The sequence below is a fragment of the Rhipicephalus sanguineus genome, unplaced genomic scaffold, assembly GCF_013339695.2.
Source record: "Rhipicephalus sanguineus isolate Rsan-2018 unplaced genomic scaffold, BIME_Rsan_1.4 Seq255, whole genome shotgun sequence".
Taxonomy (NCBI): Eukaryota; Metazoa; Arthropoda; class Arachnida; order Ixodida; family Ixodidae; genus Rhipicephalus; species Rhipicephalus sanguineus.
In genome coordinates, this window is record NW_023614880.1 from 65,923 (window position 1) to 91,960 (window position 26,038).

Sequence of the window (26,038 nt, forward strand, 5' to 3'; positions counted from 1 at the left end):
ACGTCCCACGGTATTTGTCGTGCATCCGCGGATGTACGTAACGTCGAGTAAAGTGGTCCGATAGACGTCCAAAGTTATTGGTGCCCATTGGGTGATAGTCGTGGTGCGGCCTAACGAAGGTGTTGTTGAAAGTCGAAAGAAGAGATAAACTTGTTAGGAGATCAGCAAGTTGGCGGCGATGAGAGGGGGAGAGGTTTGCGTCAATGGCGTTGTCGAACGCTGACGAATTGATGGATGGCGAGATGGGTGATTGTGGCGATGTGACAACATGTGGGTGTCATCGGGAAGATCAAGATCATCGATGTGGTCGCAGGTTGTACAGATCCTAAACTTTCACCACGGAGTAAGGCAATGGGGTAGTTGCAGTGGTTTGTAATCAGCATTATGGTTGACCCAGACGCAATTGTGAGAACGGCAAATGGGGAGAACGATGCCTGCGTTCAGTAAAAATGGAGATGGCGTAAACACAACCGTCGCGTCGGGTTGAGCAGTACACGAAAGGGTAATAGGGATGGAAGCCTCCGGAGGCAAGGTGGTGTCGGCATCAACGATGAGTTTGCAGGGCAGGAGAGAACGATCGGGAGATGAAAATTCACATGTTGACACAAGGGACACTTCCGCACGTGAACAATCGATGATAGCGTCATGACGTGAAAGGAAATCCCAACCCAGGATGACGTCATGAGAGCAAGATGGTAGGACAAAAATTCGACGATGTACTAATGTCTTGGACGCGCGCCGTACACACAGCTGAGGGATGAATGCGTTGCGCGCTAGCCGTGGACAGCACCATGCCAGAGAGAGATGTCACTTCTTGAGCCTCCGACAAATGTTCGCGTCCATCACAGAAACGGCGGCCCGGTATCTACAAGTGCTAGTGCGGCGACTCCCTTCAACTTCGACATCAAAACGCTTTGCGGCGAAAATGGAGGCCTTGAGAATTGCGCACAAGTTGCAGTTCTTGCTCCGGAACTGCACTGATTAGTTCCCTCATCAGGAGGTGGGCGACGACGCATAGGCGATGGCGACCGGCGACGAGGAGAAGGGAAACGAGCACTTGCTGAGCGGCGATCCGAGTCGGAGTGCCTCTGCTCGGATGCAGATGTGGGGATGTTGCGGCGCGTAGGTGTACGCAGGTGTGGGACGGCGGCGGCAGACGCGCGCAATATGGCCAGCGATACCACACGCGAAGCAGATAGGGCGGTTGTCATGAGTGCGCCACGCATCTGATGGACGGAAGTGTGGTGGGGACCTGTAAACTGGAGGCGAGGCGGGATGGGGTGGTGCCGATAAGGAGCTTGGATGCGGTGTGGGCCCGCGCGACCACAGCTGCGTAGCTGAGAGGTGGAGATGGAGCAGCGTTGCGTAGTCGGAACTCAAGAGGCGGGACGGCATGGAAGTGCGCGGGTAAGGGGCCGGAACTGCAGGGAGGGCGCCACAAATTTCGGTGCGTATGGCCTGCTGCAGTGTCGGAGGCAGGCTTGCGGTGGACGAGTCGCTATGAGGTAGCAGGGAGAGCTGTCGGGCCACTTCCTCTTGATGAAGTCCTTGATCTGGTTGGTAAGTGTGCCCTGGCAAACGTTGCCGTTTGCGACTGCGACAGCCGAGATCGAATCTGGTGATGGGAGACTTTGCCGGGCGATGGAACGCTGACGACGCAATTCGTCAAAGCTCTGGCACAGGCTTACGAGCACTGCCACAGTGGTCGGGCTTTTCGCCAGCAACATCGGAATGCGCCATCTTCGATACACTTGAGGATGTGTCTGATCTTCTCGTCTTCCGGCATAGATGGATTAACCCGCCTGCATAGGTCTAGCACATCCTCAATGTTGCTGGGAAATGTCTCTCCAGGCTGCTGTGCTCGGTGGCGTAGACGCTGGTCAGCGCGGAGCTTGCGGATTTCTGGTCGGCCAAATGCTTCAGTTACGAGGGTCTTGAAGGCTGACCAGGGGAGATGGCGGATTCGCGGTTGGTAAACCAAAGTTTAGCGACGTCAGCCAAGTAAAAGATAACGTAGCCGAGCTTAGAGACGTCGTCCCACTTGTGCTGGCACTTACGCGTTCGTATAAGGAGAGCCAGTCTTCGACGTCGTGCCACCACTTCCGCTGAAGATGGGCGGTCACGTTGACGTGTAGGCCGGAGCAGGGGGACAGCCGGTGGTGCTGGCTGGGCCGTGACTGCGTCAGTCATGTTGTCCGGTGGTCTCTCGGCCAACTTGCGAGAGCGGAGCTCCAGGTCTGTTTGGGGATCTCAGCAACCTCCACCAAATGTGATGAGGTTTATTGGTGTAATGAAGTTGCAACGAGGTCGCAACGAAAAAGGACCGTACGGCAACGCAGTGCAAGGCTGACGGAGGCGGTACAGGCTCTCGTGCAATCAGAGCGCGGGTCGTCTTTCGTCCGCGTTCACAGGCGCATACTCGTTCGTGCATCTGCTCCACTAGTCGTCAGGGCTCTGTCTGGTTCGCGTCGGGTTCAAGGTTTCGTCGTGGCGTCGTCGTCGTCGGCGGAGGATCTTCGATGTTTCGTCGTACAGCAACCGCACCTCCATCGGTTGCTGCCCTTAGTTTTCCGGATACGGGCTAGGCGACCGACCCCGGAATGGGCCAGTGTACTGGCGGCGTTGGGGAGAGGCGTAGCGGCCTGGCGACGGCGATCGGGAAGGTCCTCGGGGGGTCCACTGCGCTCCTGCCAGATAGTCGGCGATGTCACGTAGTCGTTCACCCTGCTGTGGACGCGGCGCGTCGATGGCGAACCCGCGCAGTCCCATCCGTCGATAGTGGCAGCGGCGGTAGGTGTGGCCGGCTTCTCCGCAGTGGTAGCAGAGTGGACGATGGTCGGGGGCGCGCCAAACGTCGGTCTTCCTCGGCGTGTATCGCTGGCCGGTTGGCGGGCGGTATGGCGTCGGTGGTGGCGGCGGAATTGCTGGGGCGGCGCGGCGTCTTGACGCGGGCGAGGAGGGGGGGCGTTCCGTCGGCTGCAGCAGCATAACTCATTGCTTGAAGCTGCGGCGGTGCCGGCTGAGGAACACCAGTGACTCTTTGATTTCCTCGCGGACAATGTCTGCGATCGAATCCACTTGAGGCTGCGCGAAGGTAACAGCTTGCGCAACCTCCCGCACGATCGCTCGGATGGTTTCGCGCAAGTCGTCGGTGGCTAGTGAGTGCACTTCGGAATAGGTTGCAGACAGCGGCGAGCGGTTGTACTGTTTCGTCCGCATGTCCAGTGTCTTTTCAATAGTCGTAGCCTCGGTGAGGAATTCGGCGACCGTCGTGGGCGGGTTGCGGACAAGTCCCGCGAAAGTTCTTGTTTGACACCCCGCATGAGCAGGCGAACTTTTTGTCTTCCGCCATCGCAGCGTCGGCCTGACGGAAAAGTCGAGTCATCTCTTCCGTGAAGATGGTGACGTTTTCGTTTGGCAGCTGCACCAGGGTCTCCAGCAAAGCAGCGGCCTACGATGCTCGCGAAGGTATTGAGGAACGTCGTCCGAAAGAGCTCCCAGGATTGAAGGCTCGATTCATGGTTTTCGAACCACGTCTTCGCGGCGTCTTCTAAGTAGGAGTAGACGTGGCGCAGCTTCTCTTCAGTGTCCCAGTGGTTGAAGGCGGCGACTCGCTCGTACGTCTCCAGCCAGCCTTCCGGGTCTTCAAACGACGATCCACGGAAAGTTGGTGGCTCCCTTGGCTGTTGCATCACTACCTTTGTAGGTGGCAGGGCGTCTGTCATCGTCTCGGCGGTAGATGTGACGGTCTTCGGTTGCCTGGCGTTTTCGGGAAGGAGCCCCTACTCTGGTTGTAGTCCCTTCTGCCGGCGGCTGGTTCGAGGATCCGGGTTGACCTTAGAGTCGTCTTCTTCGCGGCTTGGGCTTGGGTCAGCGTTCCGCGGTGGCGTCCGGATCATGAAGCAGCACCTCCACCAGATGTCACGTGGTCGTGACGTCGACGAAGACAGCAGTCAGCACGTCCGAGATGAAACTGTTTATTTGGCCGAACTTGTGGCCGGGAAACTGAAGGTCAAACTACAGCAATACACTGATAGCGTCGAATAGAGCGTCGACCGTCGATCAACTGACAAGCGGTCAAGCGTGTCGGATTTTATACAGGCGCTATCGAATTTGCCAGCGATATCGCTGGTGGCGGCGTTATCTCTCGAGAAAGCTGGAACATTCGCGTGCGGCGCGCAATCTTAACAAAACGATCTACAATGATCGGGAAGCTTCGCGAACAATGTGGCGCGGTTTGCGCTGAGCGTTGCTGACAGTGGGCCTATTCGATTTACCACTTCTGGCTACATCTGCCTACCCGCGGGCTGCCAGAGACAGCCAGAACGCATTCGTTTTTCTCTGGTTGCTCCGCCCACCGCGCGCGCACTTCCGGTGGGCATTCGTTTTTCGCCCCAATGGACAACGAATATCCTGACGACGTCCGAAGAAGAGCCTAACGTCCGCGTCCCAGAACGGCGGTTCACGGGGCGTGCAGCGGACGTCGCGTTTTGGATGTCTAAAAAAGGTCTTCCGACAGACGTCCAAGAATATAGCACGTGGACGTTTTCAATAATCCAGGCGTGGATATCAAGAGGACGTCGACAGGAGATGGCCGTGGGGACATTTCAAAGCTGTTTGGATGCAAACCGCTACAAGCTAGTTCATCTGACAATGCGTGAAACTGATGTTGCAACATATGGAAACCGCCGCTAATTTTTATCTTTCGGAAAATATGTGATTGAGGAAATAATTCATGGATAATTGTGCGAGCATGTATGCATTGCATTCGTGGCATTTCTCGCGATTATTTACGTGCTTAGGAGAAAGGTGAATGGGTGACGCACATACGTAAACGTGACTGCACTTTCTTCCCACGAAACACAAAACCTCTAAAAAACGTCTTAGTTTACGAGAAGACCAAAAATATATGTATTTTTTAAATATAGCATTAATTCGCCCCTCAAATGTGCTTGCATACTCTTTATTAGCATTTTCAACAGCTACGGCATACCCAGAGTCTATTTTGCCAAAGAAGTTCATAACGCCTAGTTCGAGACATTTTTCAGACATTTTGTCTGAAAGTACGAGTGCACAACGACTATCTCATGATTCTTCGAATGTTTTCTCGAGAAGGGCCAATATACAAAAACGGCATGTCAAAAGAGCGGTTACCGTCGGTTTTACTCAAACAAATGACGCAGACAACCATACCCCCAAAATAATTTGTTTCACAACGATGCCTCTAACAGCACGCTCGCACAGCAGCGACTGACAACAGTAGTAAAACCGGCAAAACGCAGGCACGCACGCAGCGCACCCGGCGCACCATGCGGCGCACCGTGCAATCAGCTTCGGCGGCACCATGGCCTCCGAGATTAGCCGGCGGGGCGCGCCGCCGGCTAATCTCGGAGGCCATGGGCGGCACTCATGTTGAAACGTGTCCTTCGCGATCGTGCTGTGCACCGGCGACTGCGGAGACGCCGTTGGCGTCGTCGCGTCGATTTGCGTTGGCAGCAGCTCGGCTGTCATCGTTTCGCATTTTGTGTAGCGTGCCAGCTTTTCTGTACGGTTCACTGGCTGTTATCTGGCATGAAGTAACTGTGCTCATGCCATTTGCCGCATATTTTCCATCAGTAATTCGTGAAACAAGCTCTACTGTGTGTTTTCGCCGACGGTCCGTTACAACAATGGCCTGATCTGCTCGCCACCTTCGTTGCAGCTAGCAAGCAGCTATTCGGATAACCTACTTCTTTCGGTAAGTGAAATTAAGTGTGCCTGACTTTTCGTCCTTACTGCTAGAACTTTTGACAGTTCTTGGTTGGTGGTTGAATCTTGGTCGAACGCGAAACTATATGCGGAGGACGTGCCGTTGCGAATCGTAAGCCAGACTTACTCGCCCTATTCCAGGTCGGTCATCTTGTTCTTCTGCGGGTTACAGCTCGTGTGTGGGTGGCTGTATGCGTGCGAGCGAGCGTTTGCTTGCTTACAACTATGCCGGCCTGTCGCTGACAAATAGTGCAACGATTCTACAACAGGTGCCTCGCTTTGTGAGTAGTTATGATTGTCGTTAATAAATACATGACAGCATTTGTGCACATCGGTAATTGGAAATCTGTTCTTTAGAATGACTTGATGCTCAATTATTAAATGCGAAGCATTTCTTAGCGAACCTCTGGCACTTTGAGCGTTCTATCTACGTATCTATCTATCTATCTATCTAGCCGCCTACGTCTGGGTGCTCTCATGATCGCCTCCTTAACTTGGTGTAGACCAAATTTGCATGGGAGGGTAAGAGGATTTGACGAATATGACTGCCGGGCATGACATAAATAACGTTTAAAATCCTGTCGCGTACGTCGTCAAACCCTTTCCACTAGAAACCTGTAGCACATACCCGTTTACCACGGGCCGCGGTGTACGGGTATGCGCCACAGGTGATTGACAGTTTATGTCTACCCAGGAACGGCGAGAACAGACATTGGTAACTTAAATGCTAGAGAGTTTAAGTAAACCACCATCGGCAAGTGTTGACTCAACGAATGGAAAAATTGAAAATTAGGATCCCAGCAGGAATCGAACCCAGCATTCTGCGTGGCAATCAGGTATTCTACCACTGAGCCCACGCCAAGTCTAATAAATTGGTTTGGAAAAACAGCCTACGCAGGCGTAATAGCGGTGCAACGTCAATTGTGGTTGTGGTGCTGGCTATCTAATTTTACAAGAAAGCAATAAACACTACATGATACTCCTACGATGTGTACTCCTACGATACGGGCATCATACCGAATTGACGTCTGTAGTTCCAGTGTTGGCTCCGATTTTATAGCAGTCTAATAAACATTACGTTTGCATTCCTATGATTCAGCAAGCTATATTGAAGCATTGCTCGACCCTGGAGGAATACATTAACGAAGTTACATATGATAGCCACATCACCGCATCGTAAGTGCACTTCGTCCACCAGAACGATGAAGTGTCCCTTCATTTCTTAAGAGGCTGGGCGATGGCCTCATGCTGACCGAGGATGATGTCAGATTGATTGACAGCCATTTGTAGACTAGGCTACGTAGGCCACATACGCCAGGTAGTCTACGAATAGGACAAACACGTCCAGTGATGTTGTCTACGTAGCACTATCCAGGCCTACCAGCCTCGACGGCCTATGCCTCACTAACGCGAAAGGTGGCTTCAGGTTTCCGATATGTCGCCGGCTCTGTCGACAGACAATTTGTCGACGAAATGACTAAGGCATCCGCGAATTCCAACAGCTCTACTATACCACATACTTCAATACACATGGACCTCTCTTCACCACGATCACGACCGGACCCTATGACAAGTCATGACCAGCTCCTGGTGCTCACTGATCACGGTGATGAGGCCCTTGTCTTGTTCAAGAACTGTCAAGAACTTCTTGCACAAATGCACACGGGTTCGTGAAACGCGCGTGCGTTCTCGGGACACGTATAAGCACTACATATCAGCTTACCGCTTCTGGTGTTGGTAATACCCACGTTGTCATTGGCAGCGTTACCTATCCGTAAACAACTGCTTATATAACACATATGCTGTTCTTCAACATATATGTGTGCGTATAAATATATACAAATCTTTAGCGTCATTTTGTAACGTGTCGTTCAGTAAAAAAGTTACGCCACAGTCACCTACCCGCCGCATGCTTCGCATAACATCGACTCCCACGGTACGTGGGATCTGCCGAATTTTTTTTTTTGTTGTAAATTATACCTAGCTTACTTGCTTCTTCTTGTATGCAGCTTTTTTCACCGCTGTTTGTACAAGACATGAGGCCCGAGACCACGCCAGCTTGTGTGAAAGCCAGCGCAGTTTCTTTGACGGGACCTGGAGTGCATTCACGCAGAACTTGAATTTTTGCTGCTGCGTCAATCAGCTTCACCTTGGGCGGTCACCTTCTGTCGTATTTTGTGCCACATTCGGTGCGCTTTATTCATTAATAAAGCCGCTTTTACAAGATCATTGGATAATTTATTGTTTCTGATAAGCATGATTATTTGTGCGCCATACACTAAACGTCATTTATGAAGTGCGTGTTCATCCTCTGCATGTTCAGATTTATTATTTGTTCAGTAGTAAACCGATGTGAATTCTACATGGAAATTGGATATAAGTGGTGTGTAGAAGAAAAGTAAGGACACAAAGAAGCGCTTGTTTGTGTCCTTACTTTTATTGTCTGCGTCTCGATTTTTGAGCTGTATTTATAATGAGCCCATTGGTGCCCCGCTGGATATAGTGAGGCTTTGGTCAATATCACGTCAGAGCTGTACTTTCTGTGGATTTTTGGGCACCTTCAGGATATGATATCCTGAAGGTGCCAAAAGTACACAGAAAGTCCAGCTCTGCACGTGATAATGACCAAAAGCCTCACTGTGTCCAGCATATGGGTAATTCGACGGACGTTTTCTGGACGTCGGATAAGATTTTTACATGAATTTGCATACGTCCAAGCACGTCCGAATATCCGGTTTTGACGCCCGGTGAGATTAACTCGGGATGTTCAATTCCTTTGCGCCATATAGTCCTGCGGACGTCCCGTTGAACGTCCCACGGTATTTGTCGTGCATCCGCCGGATGTACGTAATGTCCAGTAAAGTGGTCCGATAGACGTCCCAAAGTTATTGGTTGCCCATTGGGGCTCTCTGGCTGCATCTGGCGACCCGCGGGTCGCCAGAACTCGCCAGGACGATTTTGGTCTGGCGGCTCTCTGGCCGTTTTCTGGCTAGCAGACGCCAAAAGGGAAGATGAGCGCTCGCGACCATCTTTGCGTGGACTCCGCGGAATGCAAAGGCCTCGGGACCCTCGGCCGCTCTCGGCCAGTGCGACAAGAAGCGCGCGTCTTTTCGGCCGAAATCTTTGGTCGTTCTCGAGGCCTTGAGGATAAAATGCCGAAGCTTCAAGCTCCTCAACCAGGGCTGCGCAAGTAATTCTAGACATAACACGGGGCTCGACGTTCTCAACATACAGCGGAACTCTATGCCGTTCTTCTCGTTGCAGTCTTGCTTATCAGCAGACACACAACGAGCTCTTCGACATTTTCATCCTCGCACACAACGGTTTTGGTGACGCCTGCGGAGCCTGCGAGCGCGCAGCAAGGCCACCAGCCCAGCGATCGTAGCTAACAAAATTTGTACTAGCATGTTGGAGCAGACGACGCAGTTGTGAGCCGCCCAGCCGCGAGCCCAAAATTCGATTTTACTTCTCCCGACCACTTTCTGGTTGCCAGAAGTTTTTAGGCCACGTGATATAACGTCATTCCTGTCAGAACCGGAACCCGCTGGCTGGTTTCTGGCAGCCAGCGGGCTGCCAGAAAATGGAAAATCGAAGAGCCCCAGTCTTGGGGGGTGTAGCTTCAACTCAAGAAACATAAGACACGCGGCAATACAAACATCTCTGGTTGCCACTGTTTTTGTTTTTCGCACAATTGCAACATATCTTTGCTTTGGAATTCCTGCCTGAGGTACGCGCTAATACTGTACCCTGAGATATGCTCACAATACATGGGCTCAGGAACCGAAAAACGATTGAAAAAATTTCGGTTTCACTCCGGAACGAAATAATACATAAAGTTTCGGTTACGTTTTCGTTCCGGTCGAAAATATCGTTTTTTTTTTTTCGTTTTTTGTTCCGTTCCGACACCCTGCTGGCAAGCGCCGCATAACTAACGGCAGGATAAGACCCTTGTCCTAAAGCTATGCTGTTAAACTCGGACGCCGCAACACAATGAGAGCACGTTCTTTCAGCGATCTCGGTGTTCAGTTATATGCAGATATTGTCAGCTTTCAGACTCATTACACACGCACGGGTTGAAAGCCTTCGACGTGTATGAGTGACTTGTTTTGCTTGGACCTGACTTTATACATTGCTTGTACCACCTACTCACAATAAACGATGCAAACCGTACTTGATTGACGCTGTTTTTGCCAGTCGAGGCCAGTTTGGTCACCTGGCGATAACTAACACGCGAGCCGCGATAGCGCGACCAGGGCCAACGTTTTTAGATTATTTCAGTTTGCAAACTAGCTTCGAAAGGCGGCCAGGTTTTGTCGCCGTCGCGAGAGGTGGCGCTGGCGTAGCCAGAGCATACGGCTCTGGGCGTAGCGTTGAGATCGGTTGAGATGCAGTACGAAGGGCGACGCTTGCTTCAGCCGCGTGCTTTTGCTGCGTTATTCGTGCTCGCACTTTAATCACTCATGTATTCTGAGGTTTCACGCGTTCCACCAAGGCATGAGCTCTTTGCTGTGATCGTGCGTACGTATTTGAGTAGATACCGCGAAGTGTAAGCGCCGATTCTCGACATGCCGAGGTGCAGCGCGCCGTGTTGTTCGGGGTACGCTTCGGCTTCGGCAAGCCGGAGCGCGACATTTCTTCGTGAGAGCTTTTTTATGTTTAGAGGAATTGAAACCAAGCTGTTTTTCAGTTTAGCTGCAAAGGAACTGGGTCTGTTTCGACACTTTTTGAACCCTTCTTGGCGCACTTCGGGACTGTGATGTGACATAATAAGTGTCGGTTGTCCCGTTCACACGGACACCACTGCTGCAATAATATCTGGGGTATTTACGTGCCAAAACCACGATCGATATGATAATGAAGCGCGTCGTAGTATTGCCTCCGGAAATTTAGACCATCAGGTGTTTAACGTGCAGTAACATCGCACATCCACACGGTCCTCTAGCACATCCATCGAAATGCGATCGCAGCGGCTAGGATCGAACCCGCGACCTTCGGGTCAGCCGTCGAGTACCATATAACCACTGCACTAGCGAGGCGGACCACCACTGCTGCAGAGCATTTTGCTGCCCAAGACACTTCCAAAGCCTAAGGTCTTAAGAAAAGGTCGCATCCGCAAAAAGAAAATAAAGCTAATGTGAAGGCTTCCCGTACAGTTCCGTCATCGTAACCAGCTTGAACCGACGTAGCGGTTGCGGGGTGTGCGAACAGTGATTTTTGAGGCCGAATGGAATAGTGACAGAAGCGAATTAGAATTGAACAAGGTATACTTTTGAATAAGCCACGAATTTATGAAACAGCCGTTCTTAATTAGAACAAATGTAAATTGATGTTCACGTCCTCATATTCATATCTTTGTTTATTACTTATTTATTTATTCATTCATTCATTCATTCATTCATTTCGCGCTTTTTATTATCGGTATGAATATCCAACCAGCCAAGTCAGGTACCTTAGTAATTCGGCAAGTTTAAGGAAATTTTATTGAGCCAACGAGGTGAAAATTTATTTATTTATTTATTTATTATACTCAAAGGTCTCAAAACTAGACATTGCATGAGAAGTAATGCCAGAAAGAAAGGTCGGCTAGGACCGTAGGCGTGCGCAGGGTTCCCCATTAGGGGGGGGGGGCAAAGGTTCATCGCAGCGCTCCCCCGCCCTACACCCCCCCCCCTCTTAGGTGACTAGAAGGGTCAATGTACAGGGCAGATTTTGCGCCCCCCTCTTAGGTGATTGGGGGGGGCGGCCGCCGCCCCTGCCCCCCTTGTGCGCACGCCTATGGTTAGGACGATGGCAGATAGAAGGGCATTCCATATATATATATATATATATTTTTAAGTATACAGCAGGCCCTTCACGGCCCGTGTGAGTGGGTACATAAATACATGAAAGTATATACATTGCCGAAAATTCATGTTGGAAATATAGGTTTCGCCCATACTCATATACAGCTTTGCTGTAAAAGAAGGTCGATACGTATTAGAATGGGCGCATGCTATAGGTACACAGCATTTGCAGGCGTATGGCGGGAGGAACGCACTGGAATGACAGTTACCGGGATGACAGTTACAGGGATTACAGTTACAGGGATTACAGTTATCGTACTTTGGCGCCAATTTTGGCCTTGCTTCATTGCAGTTGACATTTTGAATTATTCATAAATATTCGGGCTTACATATGACTGCTATTCGATCGATTCGATGATAGAATCGAAGAAGGCACTGTTCCACCCTAGCAAAAATTCCCAATAGAAAACCAATAGCCTATTGGTTTATGGAACACCTATTGGTCTATTGGTTCTTATAGGTCTATTGGTTCCTATAGGTCTATTGGTTCCTATAGGTCTATTGGTTCTTATAGGTCTATTGGTTCTTATAGGTCTATTGGTTCTGTATAGGTCTATTTGTTTTGTATTTGCATATTTGAACTATATGAGCCTATTGGTAATGTATTAGTTTTGTATCTATTTGCCATTCATTAGCCCATCACAAATGGTCTTGCATAAATGCGTCGTTGGTGTCAGTTTTCATGCAGAAGACCCACAATGTGGCAGCGTTTCTGCAATGATAATCACAGTGGATGAATGAGGCATATGTTCAAATATATTCTCATAATCAAAACTACAAGTGCTTCTTCTGGCCCTTGATGATGTTGGCGATCTTGCGGGCGACTATTTTGCCAAGGCAACTATGTCTTGTGTCAATTTCTTTTGGACTGCCTCATCCGCACTCGAGGAAGTGCCTGAAAGATTCTGTAAACAAACAGAGCCATGAAATCAGAAAACAGTAACACATATTTAATTAAAGTTTATACCTTTGAAGCAATGTATAGAAAGTAGGCGGCACAGTGAGAAATTATCTAGACCTTCATTCGCTGCACATGTTCACAATGTTGCAGGAGCTGAACTATAGCAAAAAACTGAGTGAAATATTACACACCCAACTGTGGCTTATTGCGTGAAAGAAAACAGTATATCGGCAAAATTTTGCAGCAAAAAAGGAAGGAAAAGAAAGGGGCAAATTTTTAAAAAAAAAAATTAAGCAGCGCCTTATCCCGTTTACACGCTTGCGTCCTGTGTTTTTTGAGCTGTACCCAAGAATGAACTGCAAACTCGTCCTTAAATTACAGCAAACTCAATAATCACTATCTGTGACGTGCTCTTTTTCACGATGGTGGTGCGACTATCATACCTAGAGCATGCCACTAAATCTCAACTTAAAGATGGCATGAAATAAATTAAGCTAGGGTAGATTCAGGATGAGGCAACAGTAATATGTAAGACTGTAGTAAAGGCAGCCTAGATTCCATATCGTTGCAAGCCCAACACAGCAGTCAGGCTGCAATGAGTTGGATATAACACACGTGCTGCATGTTACGTGCTTATGCAATTAAGTCAACAACATTAATAAATCGCACCAGTGTAGTACATATGCTATGCGCATTTCGTATAATGAATTATCATGTGGCCTTCATGTGGTTCTTGTGACATTATGTCGAACAAGTATGATAAGCCGATTGGCGCGCACTACAACACACAAACCGCATCGACTAGAGCGTTTTACTATGAGGCAATAAACGCGTTTTCGGCTCAACATGCACGTTGTAAATACTTACAAAGGGCTTGCGAGACTCCAACTACACTCACGGGCAGGGCGCCTGTCCTTTACCTCTAATCTATGCTACGTTTTTTGTGCATACTGACAAACACAAAAACAAACTTCAATAATATATGCGCTCAATCATTCAACTTCTATTAGAGCGTGTGGACTTGCAATCGAGGCATCGCTGGTCTCGCTGTCATCAAATACCGGAGACAAAGGACGAGGGACTTGTTTTTCCGACCTTTCGGCTTCGTCCCAAGTTTGGATACAAAAAGAAAGGTGATATCAAATAAATACTAAATAGGAGTAAATGCCATGCCCACTCAACTCACCAAACAATCGGAGCACATGGGCCTCGAAGTATAACCTTGTTGCTCGTCTTGCCATTATTCTTGGTGCCACTTTGTAGAGTCGAAATCGGTCGAAATCCAAGACATTTATGGCTCAGAACGTCTCCATCTGGTGCACGCTGAACACAGTCTTCACGTTATCGTCGCGGAAGCACACTAAAGCAAACACCGTGTAAGCAGGCTTACGTGAAGCATCGAGAACACACAAAGCGCGCGCTGCGACAGACACTAGCCACCCTACAGACACAGAACGTTTTGGCTTAGCTTGGCCGCAGGCTGGGCTTGTCTTCGTATCGGCCGAGCGCGGATGGCGCGCCAAACGCACGGTCGGTCGTGTTTGCAGATCCACAATTCTTTCTCCTGTATCTTTACAGCACTACTTATATTGCTTAGCATAAATAGTTATAAACTTTACATATTATCCAAAGCTTCTCTTAAAGCTTAGCACATGGGTTAGCCTGCTTAACCAAGGAACGTGTAAAAAAAAAAAAAAAAATGTTCATACATGCAGCGTCGCCACGCCGCGCACCGTCTCATTCTTTTTTTTTTTTGTCACCTGGCTGGTTCTATGCCGGTTGTGATCTCATGGCGGTTTCTTTATTATTATTCTGTGGTGTCTGTGTTGTCGATTCCTTCGCAAGTTCTTCTTTAGCGTGTCCGCACGGCAGGTACGGAGACACCGTACTGCCGTGGTCGACACGCAGCCTTTTTATAACTCTTTTAGTCGCGCGAGTTGCTAACTGCACACGGTGTCTCACGGTGTACGATTAAGCTCAATCGGGATCAGACTTATCAAAAGTGAATTGATCCCGTCTGCAGCTTGCGTATAATAACCAATCATGATCAAGAAATTTGATCGGGATCGGGTCCGACACGCTCAATCAGTCATAAGATATTATAAACAGCTACCAATAGGCGGTAGCTGTTTGAACAATAAAACTCCTGTTGGCCTTATACATCTTCTGTGAGTACATTAAGAAACCAATAGAAGTACTTATTTGACCAATACAACTTCTATTGGTCCAATAAGACACCAAAAGGCAGCCCCTATTTGACCAATACAACTTCTATTGGTCCAATAAGACACCAATAGGTAGCACCTATTTGACCAATACAACTCCTATTGGTCCAATAAGACACCAATAGGTGATGGCTATTGGTATCTATTGGTACCAATAGAAGTCTTATACAACCAATACAGCTCCAATAGATGTCCTATAGAACCAATAGCGATTTTCTATTGGACCAATAGAAAATCCTATTGGTATTTTTGCTAGATTTGAATATCGAAATTTTCGAATACTCGCACACACTCGTAAATACGTCTGCAAATATTGTAGCTGTTGCATTCTGTTTCACGAAATCGAATTAAAATGACAAGACGTGTTTTTCTGGCTTTCTTGCTGGTTTTTGATTTGGTAAGCTTTTCAACAGCAGGCGTAATACGCATTCAGGTGATCTTGGAATATGATTGAGCATTACGGGAGCCTACGATGATTTGTGCATATACTGGCGAGAAATTAATGCCGCTTACAACGGGAAACGGAATGAGGGTAATCGCACTGTGCAGCGTTCGACTTATCTTTAACTTATTTTTTCTTCTTGTCCTGTCTTACATGCTGCTTGTTTCTTGTTATAATGCTCAGATACAACTAAGACGCGCGTTTCGCTCGAGCCAAGTGAAATGAGAGCGACTACCAGATCGAGTTAATCGTTGTATCGTTGTGGTAGTAGCTTGTCGACCCCTGTCAGTCAGTAGAGCAGTAGCAGACGACGCGCCGAGACCAATCCTAACGCGACCGCAGCGCCCCCGCCTGGTTGGCGATCGCGGCAAGCCGCTCCGCGCCACTGGAAAGCCGCGCTCTTTGCCAACTGAAGTAATCTAAAAACTACAGTGTACTAAAAACGTTGACCAGGGGTGCCAGGGGTGCTATCCTGGACTTCCGCCATTTTCTGTCGAATTTGACGTAGGCGTGACGTGTGCACAATGATGACGCAACCGCATGAACTGCTTGCGAAACGTGACGTGAAGGGGACATAAAATACAAAGAAACGTGTATTCAAGCAACATTTTGTTTACTTAATTGTAAATGCAAGAACAAAAAAATAAAAGGAAAGTGATGCGTTTAGTTTTAAAGTTGTGAAGCAGACGATAGCGTCTGCAATTTAGCACCATTTTTGGAGATGAGCGACGAATCCATAGTAACTTTTCTAGCCAACATGCGAGCCAGCCAAGCCAGCGTCGACATTGCTGCAATCGTTATTTACCCGGTTATTTTGTGTTGGTGTTTTGTTGTTATGTCGGCAGATCATCGAACAGTGGGCCGCGATGTTGGATTTTTTTTACTGATCGTCCCCGTATGCAAGGGGTGGCTTGCGACTTACTGCCGGAGGTACGACGGGAGCTGTGACACGCTGACAGAGCGCCTTAACTGCCTGGGCCCCAGCAGCAGGCCGCCGCCGGAGTGACGGCTTCTATGGCGAAGTAAGGTGGCGGCAGCGTGAGCCCGAGGCGCGAAATCGCAGCGCAATCAGGTAAGCTTGTTTTTCACTTGGGCGGTCTTGACGTTTCATCTATGCACATGCATATTGCAGGAGTACAGGTGGAGGGCCGTTTGATTTGGCGACGCACGTTCGGTAGACAACGCCCGCATCGCTTCGGCGGCCCTGCGTTCCCAAGGCCCGCGGCGTCCAGCAGCGCTGCCGATAGTATAGAGACAAGGAGCCGCACAGCATTGCAAGTATTAATAACGCCCCTTCTGTTTCTTCTGTCTTTTCTGTTGTGGCGGTGGTTCAGTGTCTAGTTTATCTGAAGTAATGTACCAAGTAGCCCAACAGTAAGTTGTGCTTCCTTATAACGTCTCCGATGAGCGAAGTATGTTCTGACCTTTCGTGATCATTAAGATGGTGCTATATGTTTTGCTAAGGGTACACAAGAACTACTGTAAATAAAAGTTACAATCATGTAAATATACAGAAGCAGGAGCAGTAAGAGTTAAGTATCAGTACCTCACCTTATGCACGATCAGTTGAATCTGAATGATATGGTCTAGGCGAATCTCAATTCGCAGAAGTGACGCATCCCCGAAGGTGTTAACTATGGAAGGTACTTCTACGTTGCTTACAACATACGGATAAGAAGTGCATAATGGCGACAGATAAAGAAGAGGAATTGTAGTATTTCACGCAGTTGATGCTACATTGGACTGGCAGCATTAAGAAGTGCACAAACTGTGCACGAGATATCTTCTTTTCTAATTGTCCTTGTTTAAAAAGTGGCTGACACAATATTAGAGGTATCGTTTGTTGTTGTTGGCAGCAGTGAATGATGAGACAATGATGTAAACAATGAGACAACTTGTGTGCATTTTATTATTGCAAGGACAAACCATAATATGGTTGCTCAACAAGGAGATTTCTAAAAAGCATTTGGAAAATCATTAGAAACGATGGTGAATTGCCTCACAATATATTCTCAAATATTGCTTACTACTCTTGCATGTAAACCTCTATAGTGCACAAGAGAAACCAGTACAGGAGCAACGCAGCGCAGTGTCCGCGCCGCCCCTTTCGGCACTGGTTCGTTTTGTGCACTATACGTGTTTACATAGATTACCAACCGGAGCAAGCTTGTGCTCTTGCATGTACTAGTGGCTAGAATAGAGTGTTTGTACAGCATCTGCTAGACTCATACAGTCATCGTATGATGTGAAATGTCTTTCACTGGGTTCGCATTGTGAACGAAGTGCTGAAAACAATGCTCTAGACTGGCATTCAAGGTTGCATGCGCTGCTGCAAGATAACACAGGCTGTTTCCAGAGTTACTATGGCCTGCTATGTTTCCCTCTAAAATCTGAACACGCTGTTGCCAACCTGCCTGCTACAATTACCAAACTCTCAGTGAACTAACACAATGAAGCTTTTGTCAGAATACAATTCCTGCAAGAACACAAGTACAGGTATAGGATAGAACACACTGCAAGTGGCTCCTTTTTCATGAGACAAAACAAGAGCTTCTCGTGTTACATGTTTCTGTGCACATCTCGCAGGAATGTAAACCCCATCACATCCAGTGGTGCCCAGCTGTGAACCACTGCACAGCGTGATCCCACCTTTGCCTACCCGCCTAGTACGTGCCTACTGTAGCCGGATCATCGCTATTGTTGTTGTAAAGGTCCGCATCTTCTCATTCGAGTTCCTTCAGTGCAAGGGATGTCGTCTGGCTCAGACAGCTGCTGCAGAACACCGAGGTTGTGAAGCACCACACAAACTGCGATGATCATCAACCTGAAGAGTGGGCCGTAGTGTTGTGTACCTCTGCAGGCCTTGAGGACCCCAATGTGCGATTACACAACACACCACAGTGACGAGTGGGTACAGTTGAATCAGGCAGCAGGGGATCCTGCACGGTGTGCTCCAGGGATGGCGTTGAGCAGCCAAAGTTGCAGCGGGTATGCACTATCACCTGTGGAGGAGAGTGTTCCAATTAGCATAATATGAATACATACTTGAAAATATACTATTTCTTTCTCACTTCTTTTAACTTATTCGAAGACATCGTGTCACTGATATGCACTGCTTTCCTTTTTTTTTACAGCTAGACATATTGACAGAATTGCCTGTCTGGTTAGGTTACATAATTACGGCTTTTGAAATGCTCCAACGAAAAAATGGCTTTATTTCCACGTGGTTTGGAATCAACTCAATTCCTTCGTCAGGAGGAATGACAACGAAGCTACTGAAGTGCAACCTTTAACTCCTTTCATAGAAAAGAAGGGGCGAGTGACAGAAGTCGCATCTAAGTCGCATCTTCTTTGGTGGTAAGGGTGTTCGAGGTCGCCGAATCGAGCATTTGTCACGCAGATTGATTGCTTCGATTTAGATTGCGTTATACAGAGCCATTCTAAGACCGCTATACACAAAAACTGCGGTTCGGCGACTAGTTGCTCACTCGTCGCCTCTCTCACTTTGTTGATAATCTGACGGCATTCCCCCGGGATATTGACTAAAAAGGTTGGAGTGTGCGTTAGTACTATGCACGCCGAAAAGTCCGGCACCTTTCGCGGTGTAAGAATTAGGGAAAGATCTTTTATTTATGCAGGTGCCCATTCCAGTTCCCTGATGGATCTGCGGAGTCGGATATCTGGCACTGCGGAGAACCGAGCTGATTGCAGTACCAGCACTCTGAAGAAGTTTCGAGGCAAGGCAAGACTGACTTCACGTGTGGAGTGGAATCATGTTGATATTCGGTGCAACGTTTGTGTGCACACTGTGTTCAGTCAAAAAACATTTACTGATACATTGATTTATAGTCAGCTGCCTGCTCCTGAAATATAGAAATCTTGTGATTCTCTTGGGCAGAAGAGATCTTGCCATAATCACTGTCACGGCCAGAAGTGACGCTGGCCATGGCACAGAGTTTGCACACATCTATGTCTTATATGTATATAATGTAAGGTACCCATAAAAGGGGATGGCGGATGTAAATGGTGTGTGCTCGGCTTGCAATGGAGGCAATTGATTCACGAATAACTTCACGTTTTCCTGCCTTTGTGTGATCGGGGCCAGGGCTTTAAGTCGGGCGGGGGGGGGGGCAGCCGCCCCCTCCATTTTATGAGGAGGGGCTCGCCCCCCCTCTGCAAGTCACCTGTATAGCTTTGCGGCACCCATTTAACATGCGCTGGAGTTGATTTTTTGCGCAAGAGTGCTTTCTGCGGGGAAATTATAACTCTCCAATTTTCCGAGACACTGCACATTTTCCCGAGACACTGCACACAATGGGTCGCCACCGTGTTCGACTAAGCTCCACTAGCAAAATATAATCCTTTCATGTTTAAGATGTCCCCGCCGCAAAGGTGTATTCACAATACCGTATCTACAGCTTAATCCCGAGCGTTCAGTTCGTCAACAATAGTTACTTCTTCGCGGTAGCAGGGCTCAGCTTGGGAGAGCGGAGCTCGTTAATCAGTGTATCGCTACACCTCTGTTTTTAAAGTATTTCTGACGGTAATGCGCTGCACAGCCAGATAAAAGACCTCCAGGGGTCAGTAATATCTGCAACAGAATGTCTTTTCAACTGTGAAAAGGAATTCTAGAAAAAATCCGGGATGACTTGTGGCGTAGGTGGCTGTTTTGGTCGGCGGTACATGGCAGTATGAAAAGCTTTTGGAGGGGAGGGGGGTGGCTGAAGCCCCATAAGCCACCTCCCTGGCTACGCCCCTGATTATATATATATATATATATATATATATATATGCTTTGCGAAGTAGAGGACGTGCAACACGAAAACTTTTTATAAAAAGTTTTTATAAAAAGTTTTCGTGTTGCACGTCCTCTACTTCGCAAAGCATTGATTTGACTGGATCCAAGGACACTTCCTTCCTCATATATATATATATATATATATAGGGAAAGTCGCACTCAATTTGATGTGATATATCATATACAGAGATAGAATTTGCTTAGCAGTGTTTCATAACAATATAGAAGAAGTACGGTTATATGTGGCATACACTGGGACAACCATACATACGCATGTTATGCACGTCATAGTGTTACAAGCAACATTTTTTATACGTTCACCACATAACTTTATGCATGAATACAATTATCTTGATGGCAGCCTTCCCAATAGTATAGATTTCTATCATTCAATGAAGTTTCGTTAATGTCTAAAAGCTGCTCACTAATAATTGCGTTTTTAATATAGGTAATAGTAACTGCGCCTTTTCTTTTCCATAATCAGTGCTACTCTTTCCTTCACATATTCAGGTTTGCGTATATTATATTTTACCTTGTTTGCCCCTAGTTGGAATAGCGCTTCTAATGCATTATTACTTGACTATTATTACTATTATTGCTAACTTGTCAACCATGAATTATCTTTTAAAACGTAAGAACTTGTGGTACTGAGGCATAGTACATACTTTATACTCCTATTTGTAGTATTTCTATTTGCAACATTACTTGGCCACTCCAAGTAGACACACCTATGCAAACGGTGTAAGCGTGAATCGTCTTTGAAGAAATGTGGGTGATTATAACGTTAAAATACTCCGCATTGGTTGTCAGCTGTTTATGACTGGTCGAAATTTTCTGGGTTACGCACACAGCACCTGCTTGTAACGTGATGCAACATATGAGGCGAAAATTATCCATCGCGTAATGACGACTTATACACGACTGCGTAAAAAATTAAGATAATACACTATTTTTAGTGCAGCATAGTTTTGGCCTTTGGTTCTTCGCCATTCGTCAAAAATTTTTGGTGTGTCATAAAATCACCTGCTTGGTATGCGACGTCACAAACCTGTGAAATCTTGCAGAGTTAAAATGATGTGTGCACACTAAACAGAGCATTACTATGCTGAACAAAAGCTAAACTTTTTTGGAATGACCGGACAGTGTCTCATTCTGAACGTAATTCAGGAAGGCTGCCCGCCGATCACATTGGCAGCGGCTACTTATAGCGGTTGGTGAGATGGATTCATATGAGTATCATAAATATTTTGAGATGCAGTATAACGACGTTGAGCTGTTTCTACATGTATAGAACTCTGTGAACTCATCCTTGCTCAGAAAAAGAGAGATAGACAAACCTAGAGCTCTGAGTGTATGCGCTTCTTTGCAGTCCAAGTTGTATGTTGCGCTGTACAAGGTAGTTCAAGATGAATAAACCCAACTATCCCGACTTCCAATTCAATCTCCTTGGTCCAGAAAACCGTGGACACTGACCATCTCCCTGGTCCGGTAGGTCAATGAGGGGTAAGCTTGAAAGTGGGGATCCCAGTCGCTGTAGTCACCTACCTTATTTGTCACCTTGCAAGCCTCTGTGATTGCTGCAAGCTACCGTATGATAAGCAAGGTGAAGAAGGTTAATCAGAGACTAAAGCAGAAATCTTTTCTAGCTCTTCTAGTTCGGCCCAACTAAAACACTCAACACTTCTGCACATTCATTGACTCAATGCAGCTCAAAGCTATTCTTTTTCGAATAAAGAAAATAAATTCCCTGAAACAGGAACAATATTTGATCGGTCCACAAAATATTTACTGGTTTCCTCCCATATTTGCATTGTCGATGATGTAAACTTAGGCTAGGCAGAGCCGAACAAAAGCATGACAGAGTGCTCCTACATTATAGCGCCCCTGCTTAGCGGTAGCCTCCTCTGCAATGGGTGAAAGCATTGCATTAGCGGCAGTGGCATAGGCAGAAATTTTTTTCAGGGGTGGGGGCACCTCTTAGATCCGACATTGGGTCTGGGCGGATAAATGGGGTCGAGTGTCATTTTTTGCTCTGTATCCCATGGAAATAAAAATTTTCGGGGTGGGGGGCACGGGCCCGGTGTGTCCCCCCCTGGCTACGTCACCGATTAGCGGCCTGCACCTTGAGAGCCTACGGTGCGTAGTCCTGAGACACGGAGGACAATCCTCACAGCAGAAGCGTCGGACAAATTTCATTATATGATTACGTGATTGCCGTGTTGAATGATTGCTGTCTTAGTTGTTGGTTTCCCAGTGTGTAGCATACAGTGACCACTTTTTAAAGCAGGGGGGCTCTGCCCCACTAACTTTTCTCAAAGGGGGGGCTGGCGCCCCCCTGGTAGACGCGCTTATGAATGCAACACTTACATCTGTGCTAGATCAGAAGCAGGTGTAGCCTTACTGTGCAGGAGGCAGCCTTTCGCGGTTGCTCTGTGTTTGTGGTATCAGATTGGTTAAACTTGAGGCTCTAGCTGATCAACAGGCAGCGAAGGAGAGGGGGCCTCGAATGTGAATGGCAAGCAAATTTCCCTGTTATGTTGGTTTCCCTTGTCAAGCACAGAATGTCTAAATTGTCTGCATGTACAAAACTCATTTTGTTTCTAATAACAGCCAGGTAAGCAGTTGGAGACTCCACTTGCTTAACTTTTCCAGGCAGCCACTTCACCGGTTCATCTCACATGGCATGGACCAGCCCAAGGCCACTAGCTACAGATTATTGCGGCTTCCTTTTGCGCTTATCAGCTTAATGTTTCACCCTTTCTTCTTTGGTCATGGCCCTTGTCAGATTGACAGAGAAAATCTGGTTTACAATTGCCACAATTCTGTCAATGTCGTCCTGGTGAATGTGTGTGGCATTATTCACTAGCATGAGAAAGTTATGTATTCTGTGCTGCAAGGTCCTTGTACTGCCTTTTTCTCTGTCCTCCAGCAACAGCTTGAGCAGTGCTGTCTTTGTAGTCTGTACAGCGCGCCCAGCTACCCTATTGGACTGCAGCTGGTGTGGAGAGTTGAATGTGTACTTTACATATTGCACGTTCAAGAAGTCTTGGAACTCATCTGCATGAAATTGTGGCCTGGAATGTAATAGCACTTCTAAAGGCAGACCATGTGCTGCAAACAGAGACCTAATTACTGCAACTGTCATGATGGCCATTGTTGAGCTACACACTTTAACTTACAACCACTTGCTGTACACATCAAAAAGGAACAATTTCCCTTCTTTCTTGCCAAAGTCAAGGTGCACCCGTAATGATAGGTGTTTGCACATTTTGCACAGAGCCAGATGTGGTAGCTGTGTTGAATTTGTACACTTCATGAAGTGCTGCACAGTTTCTTTCAGGTCGAAAAGCATAGTTAGGGGTTCATGGTCTGTTGGTACATTAAAAGCTCAACCATACAAGTGGTAGTGAAATTTTTTCACACCATACGCAGTGCTGAAAGGTTATTTCTTTTTTTTTTACCTGGCCATAACTGCATTCAGTATGTGACAGTGACCGTGACACAGATGCAGTTGGCATCTCCTTTCCATCCACTACATGGGACAAATCAGCACCCACCAAGAATGTATTCCATTGCATCACACATTCGCCATATCTCTTTTTTTTTTTTTGACAGTATACAGCTCAAGTGCACTCTCATTGGTCAGAATTTCTTTAGAAGCCCTAAGTGCACCATGAGACTGATGCGACCAATGTCATGCTGTTTCTCTACGCAACAAGCCATGCAGGGGTTCTTGAACCATATCTAGTTTAGGCAAAAGTGTTGAGTAGAAATTAACCCCAAAAAGGCTTTCAGTTGAGTTAAGTTGTCCAGACTCAACAATTGCTTTGTGACTGCTACTTTGTCTGTAGTGGTAATCATTCTTGTCAACTTCGTGGCCTAGGTATCTTACTCACTGTAGGAACAACTTGCAATTATCAGTGTTTATCGTTATGTTGTAGTTCTTCAGGGTGTATGAACGCTTGCTCCACCCTTTCATTGCATTGCCTGCAGTGACGTGGCATGCAACTGCCGCGCCCCCAGCAAGACGACAGCAAAGTCTTTTATTTATTAAGTGCGTAGCACTTTAGGGGCCCGCCTTGTTGTCCATCCGTAGACCTCATGTGGCGTAATCACGCTCAAGATCAAGTGTTAAATACAGGGCTAAAGCAAGGCTAGCAATGCTCAAAATTGGATTCGAGTAAACAAACAATGTCTAAAATAATGTCATTAACAGAAATAATCAAGAAGTTATCGCAATAATTAACTTAGAATTGCTAAAACACTTTGAAAACATGCGACTGACACCCACGCTTCTCAAGAGAGTGCGCTACTGCCTCGCAAAGCGCGCAATCGCTCCCCTGACCAGCGCTTCTCTGCTGCCTTCGTCACTTCGTCAGAAGGGGGAAACAACCCGGCGGCGGTTGCTGCAGACGACACGTATCTCAACTGCCGTAACAGGCAGGAAGTCGATAAAATGCAGCAAAAAAATGTCAGGCCTGCGCGGAAAGCGCAGCAGTCACAGCGAAAGCTGGAAGAGCGGCATTTCTAGAGCCCGTTGTAAACTCACTTGGGGCTGCTAATACCTAGTACAATGGCAAGATACCTACTACTCCATGATTCATAATTTTTGTGAAGCTGGGAAGCACTGACTACGCCACTTTACATCACTTTGCGGAGAAGCGAGGAACCAGCTTCACATCTGAAAGGCATTTTCATGTGCACTTTGTTGATGCGACGACGGATGGATGGATGGATGGATAACTTTATTGAGGTCCTTCATTGCGCGCGATTAGCACGCGCCGGAGGACGACTGACGACGATGAAGAATTACAGCTCAGCCCTGTGTAATGGGTTGGAAGCTTTAAATGACCAACTAGTTACGCAATTCGCATTGTGTGATGCCCGGTCACTATTTCACTCTCCCACCACGCTCTATAAAATATGTTAATGTGAGAAAGAGAGAGAGAGAAGGAAAGAACTTTATTGAGACCCTGAGGAAATAGATCATGGGGGCCCTATGGGGTTCCTTGGCAACCAAAACAAGTGCACTTGGGAGGAACCCACTACGCTATAAATCATCATAATTTTTTTGAAGAAGGCAAGCAGCAACTATGACATTATTCGTCATTCTGCGGAGAACCGTAGTATTCGCCAAACACCTGTAAGGCCTTATTTGCACTTTGTTGATGCTGTGCCTGATGACGATGAAGAATTATGGCAGAGCGCTTTGTAATGGGTTGGACGTATTCAACAACCCACTCATTACGCAGTTCACATTGTGTGACACCTGGTTACAGGATTTGCGTTGTGTGACGCCTGGTAGTTATTTTGCTCTTCTACCATGCTATATTACATATGTTAATGTGGTTCCTTCTCGACATGAAGCCTCTATAGGGTCTTTTTCCGAAGCACCGGCATGGCTCTGAGGTAAAATACTGGGCTCCCACGCAGAGGGCCCAGGTTCGAACCCCGTTCCATCCTGGATATTTTTTTCTTATTTCGTGCGATAGCGGTTACGAACACCGGCGGCGGACAACTACGGCGCCAAAAACGGCCGGTGAAACGATCTCATAACAGCTTTCGCTGTAAAAAGTACTGCGCGTGTCACACACCGAGTTAGCGAATCTCCCTAACAAGATTCTACTCATGCAAGGGAAACCCTACATGCTTACCTCAAACATTGACATTATCCACAGTTTCGTAAACAGAGCAGCGGAAACTATGAACAGGAATTACTGAATGCCCGTGCTACACACTTCGTCAGGTTTCACAGTATTGGAGCTGTTTTTTGCTTGTTTTAGAGTACAGTGCTGCGGGGCAAATTTGTTATTTATTTATTTATTATTATTATTAGGGGAGCGAAACAATATGTTGGTATATTTTCATAGCATGAACACATTCTTTGAGGCAAAAAAGAACTACCGTAAAATGCCGAGCAAGCGCTCCCCCATGTGGCGAAGGATAATTCGACCAGATTTAGGAGGGGGGTGCTTGCTCGGTCCCGAACCGAAATTCAAGATGGCGGCCGGAGAGCCGCTATAAATAACAAAAAAAGATGGCTGATCCCTCTGTCATAGGAATCGGGATAACATGAAAGTG

General features: G+C 47.3%; 1 long non-coding RNA gene across 1 annotated transcript; it reads left to right on the forward strand.

Annotated features, from left to right (window-relative positions):
- The first annotated feature begins 15,990 nt into the window (after nt 1-15,990).
- Nucleotides 15,991-19,968, forward strand: LOC119376861 (uncharacterized). The gene is made up of 4 exons (XR_007414629.1): nt 15,991-16,231; nt 16,292-16,437; nt 17,746-18,147; nt 18,798-19,968. It is a non-coding gene; the product is annotated as an uncharacterized LOC119376861 (long non-coding RNA).
- The last annotated feature ends 6,070 nt before the right edge of the window (nt 19,969-26,038 follow it).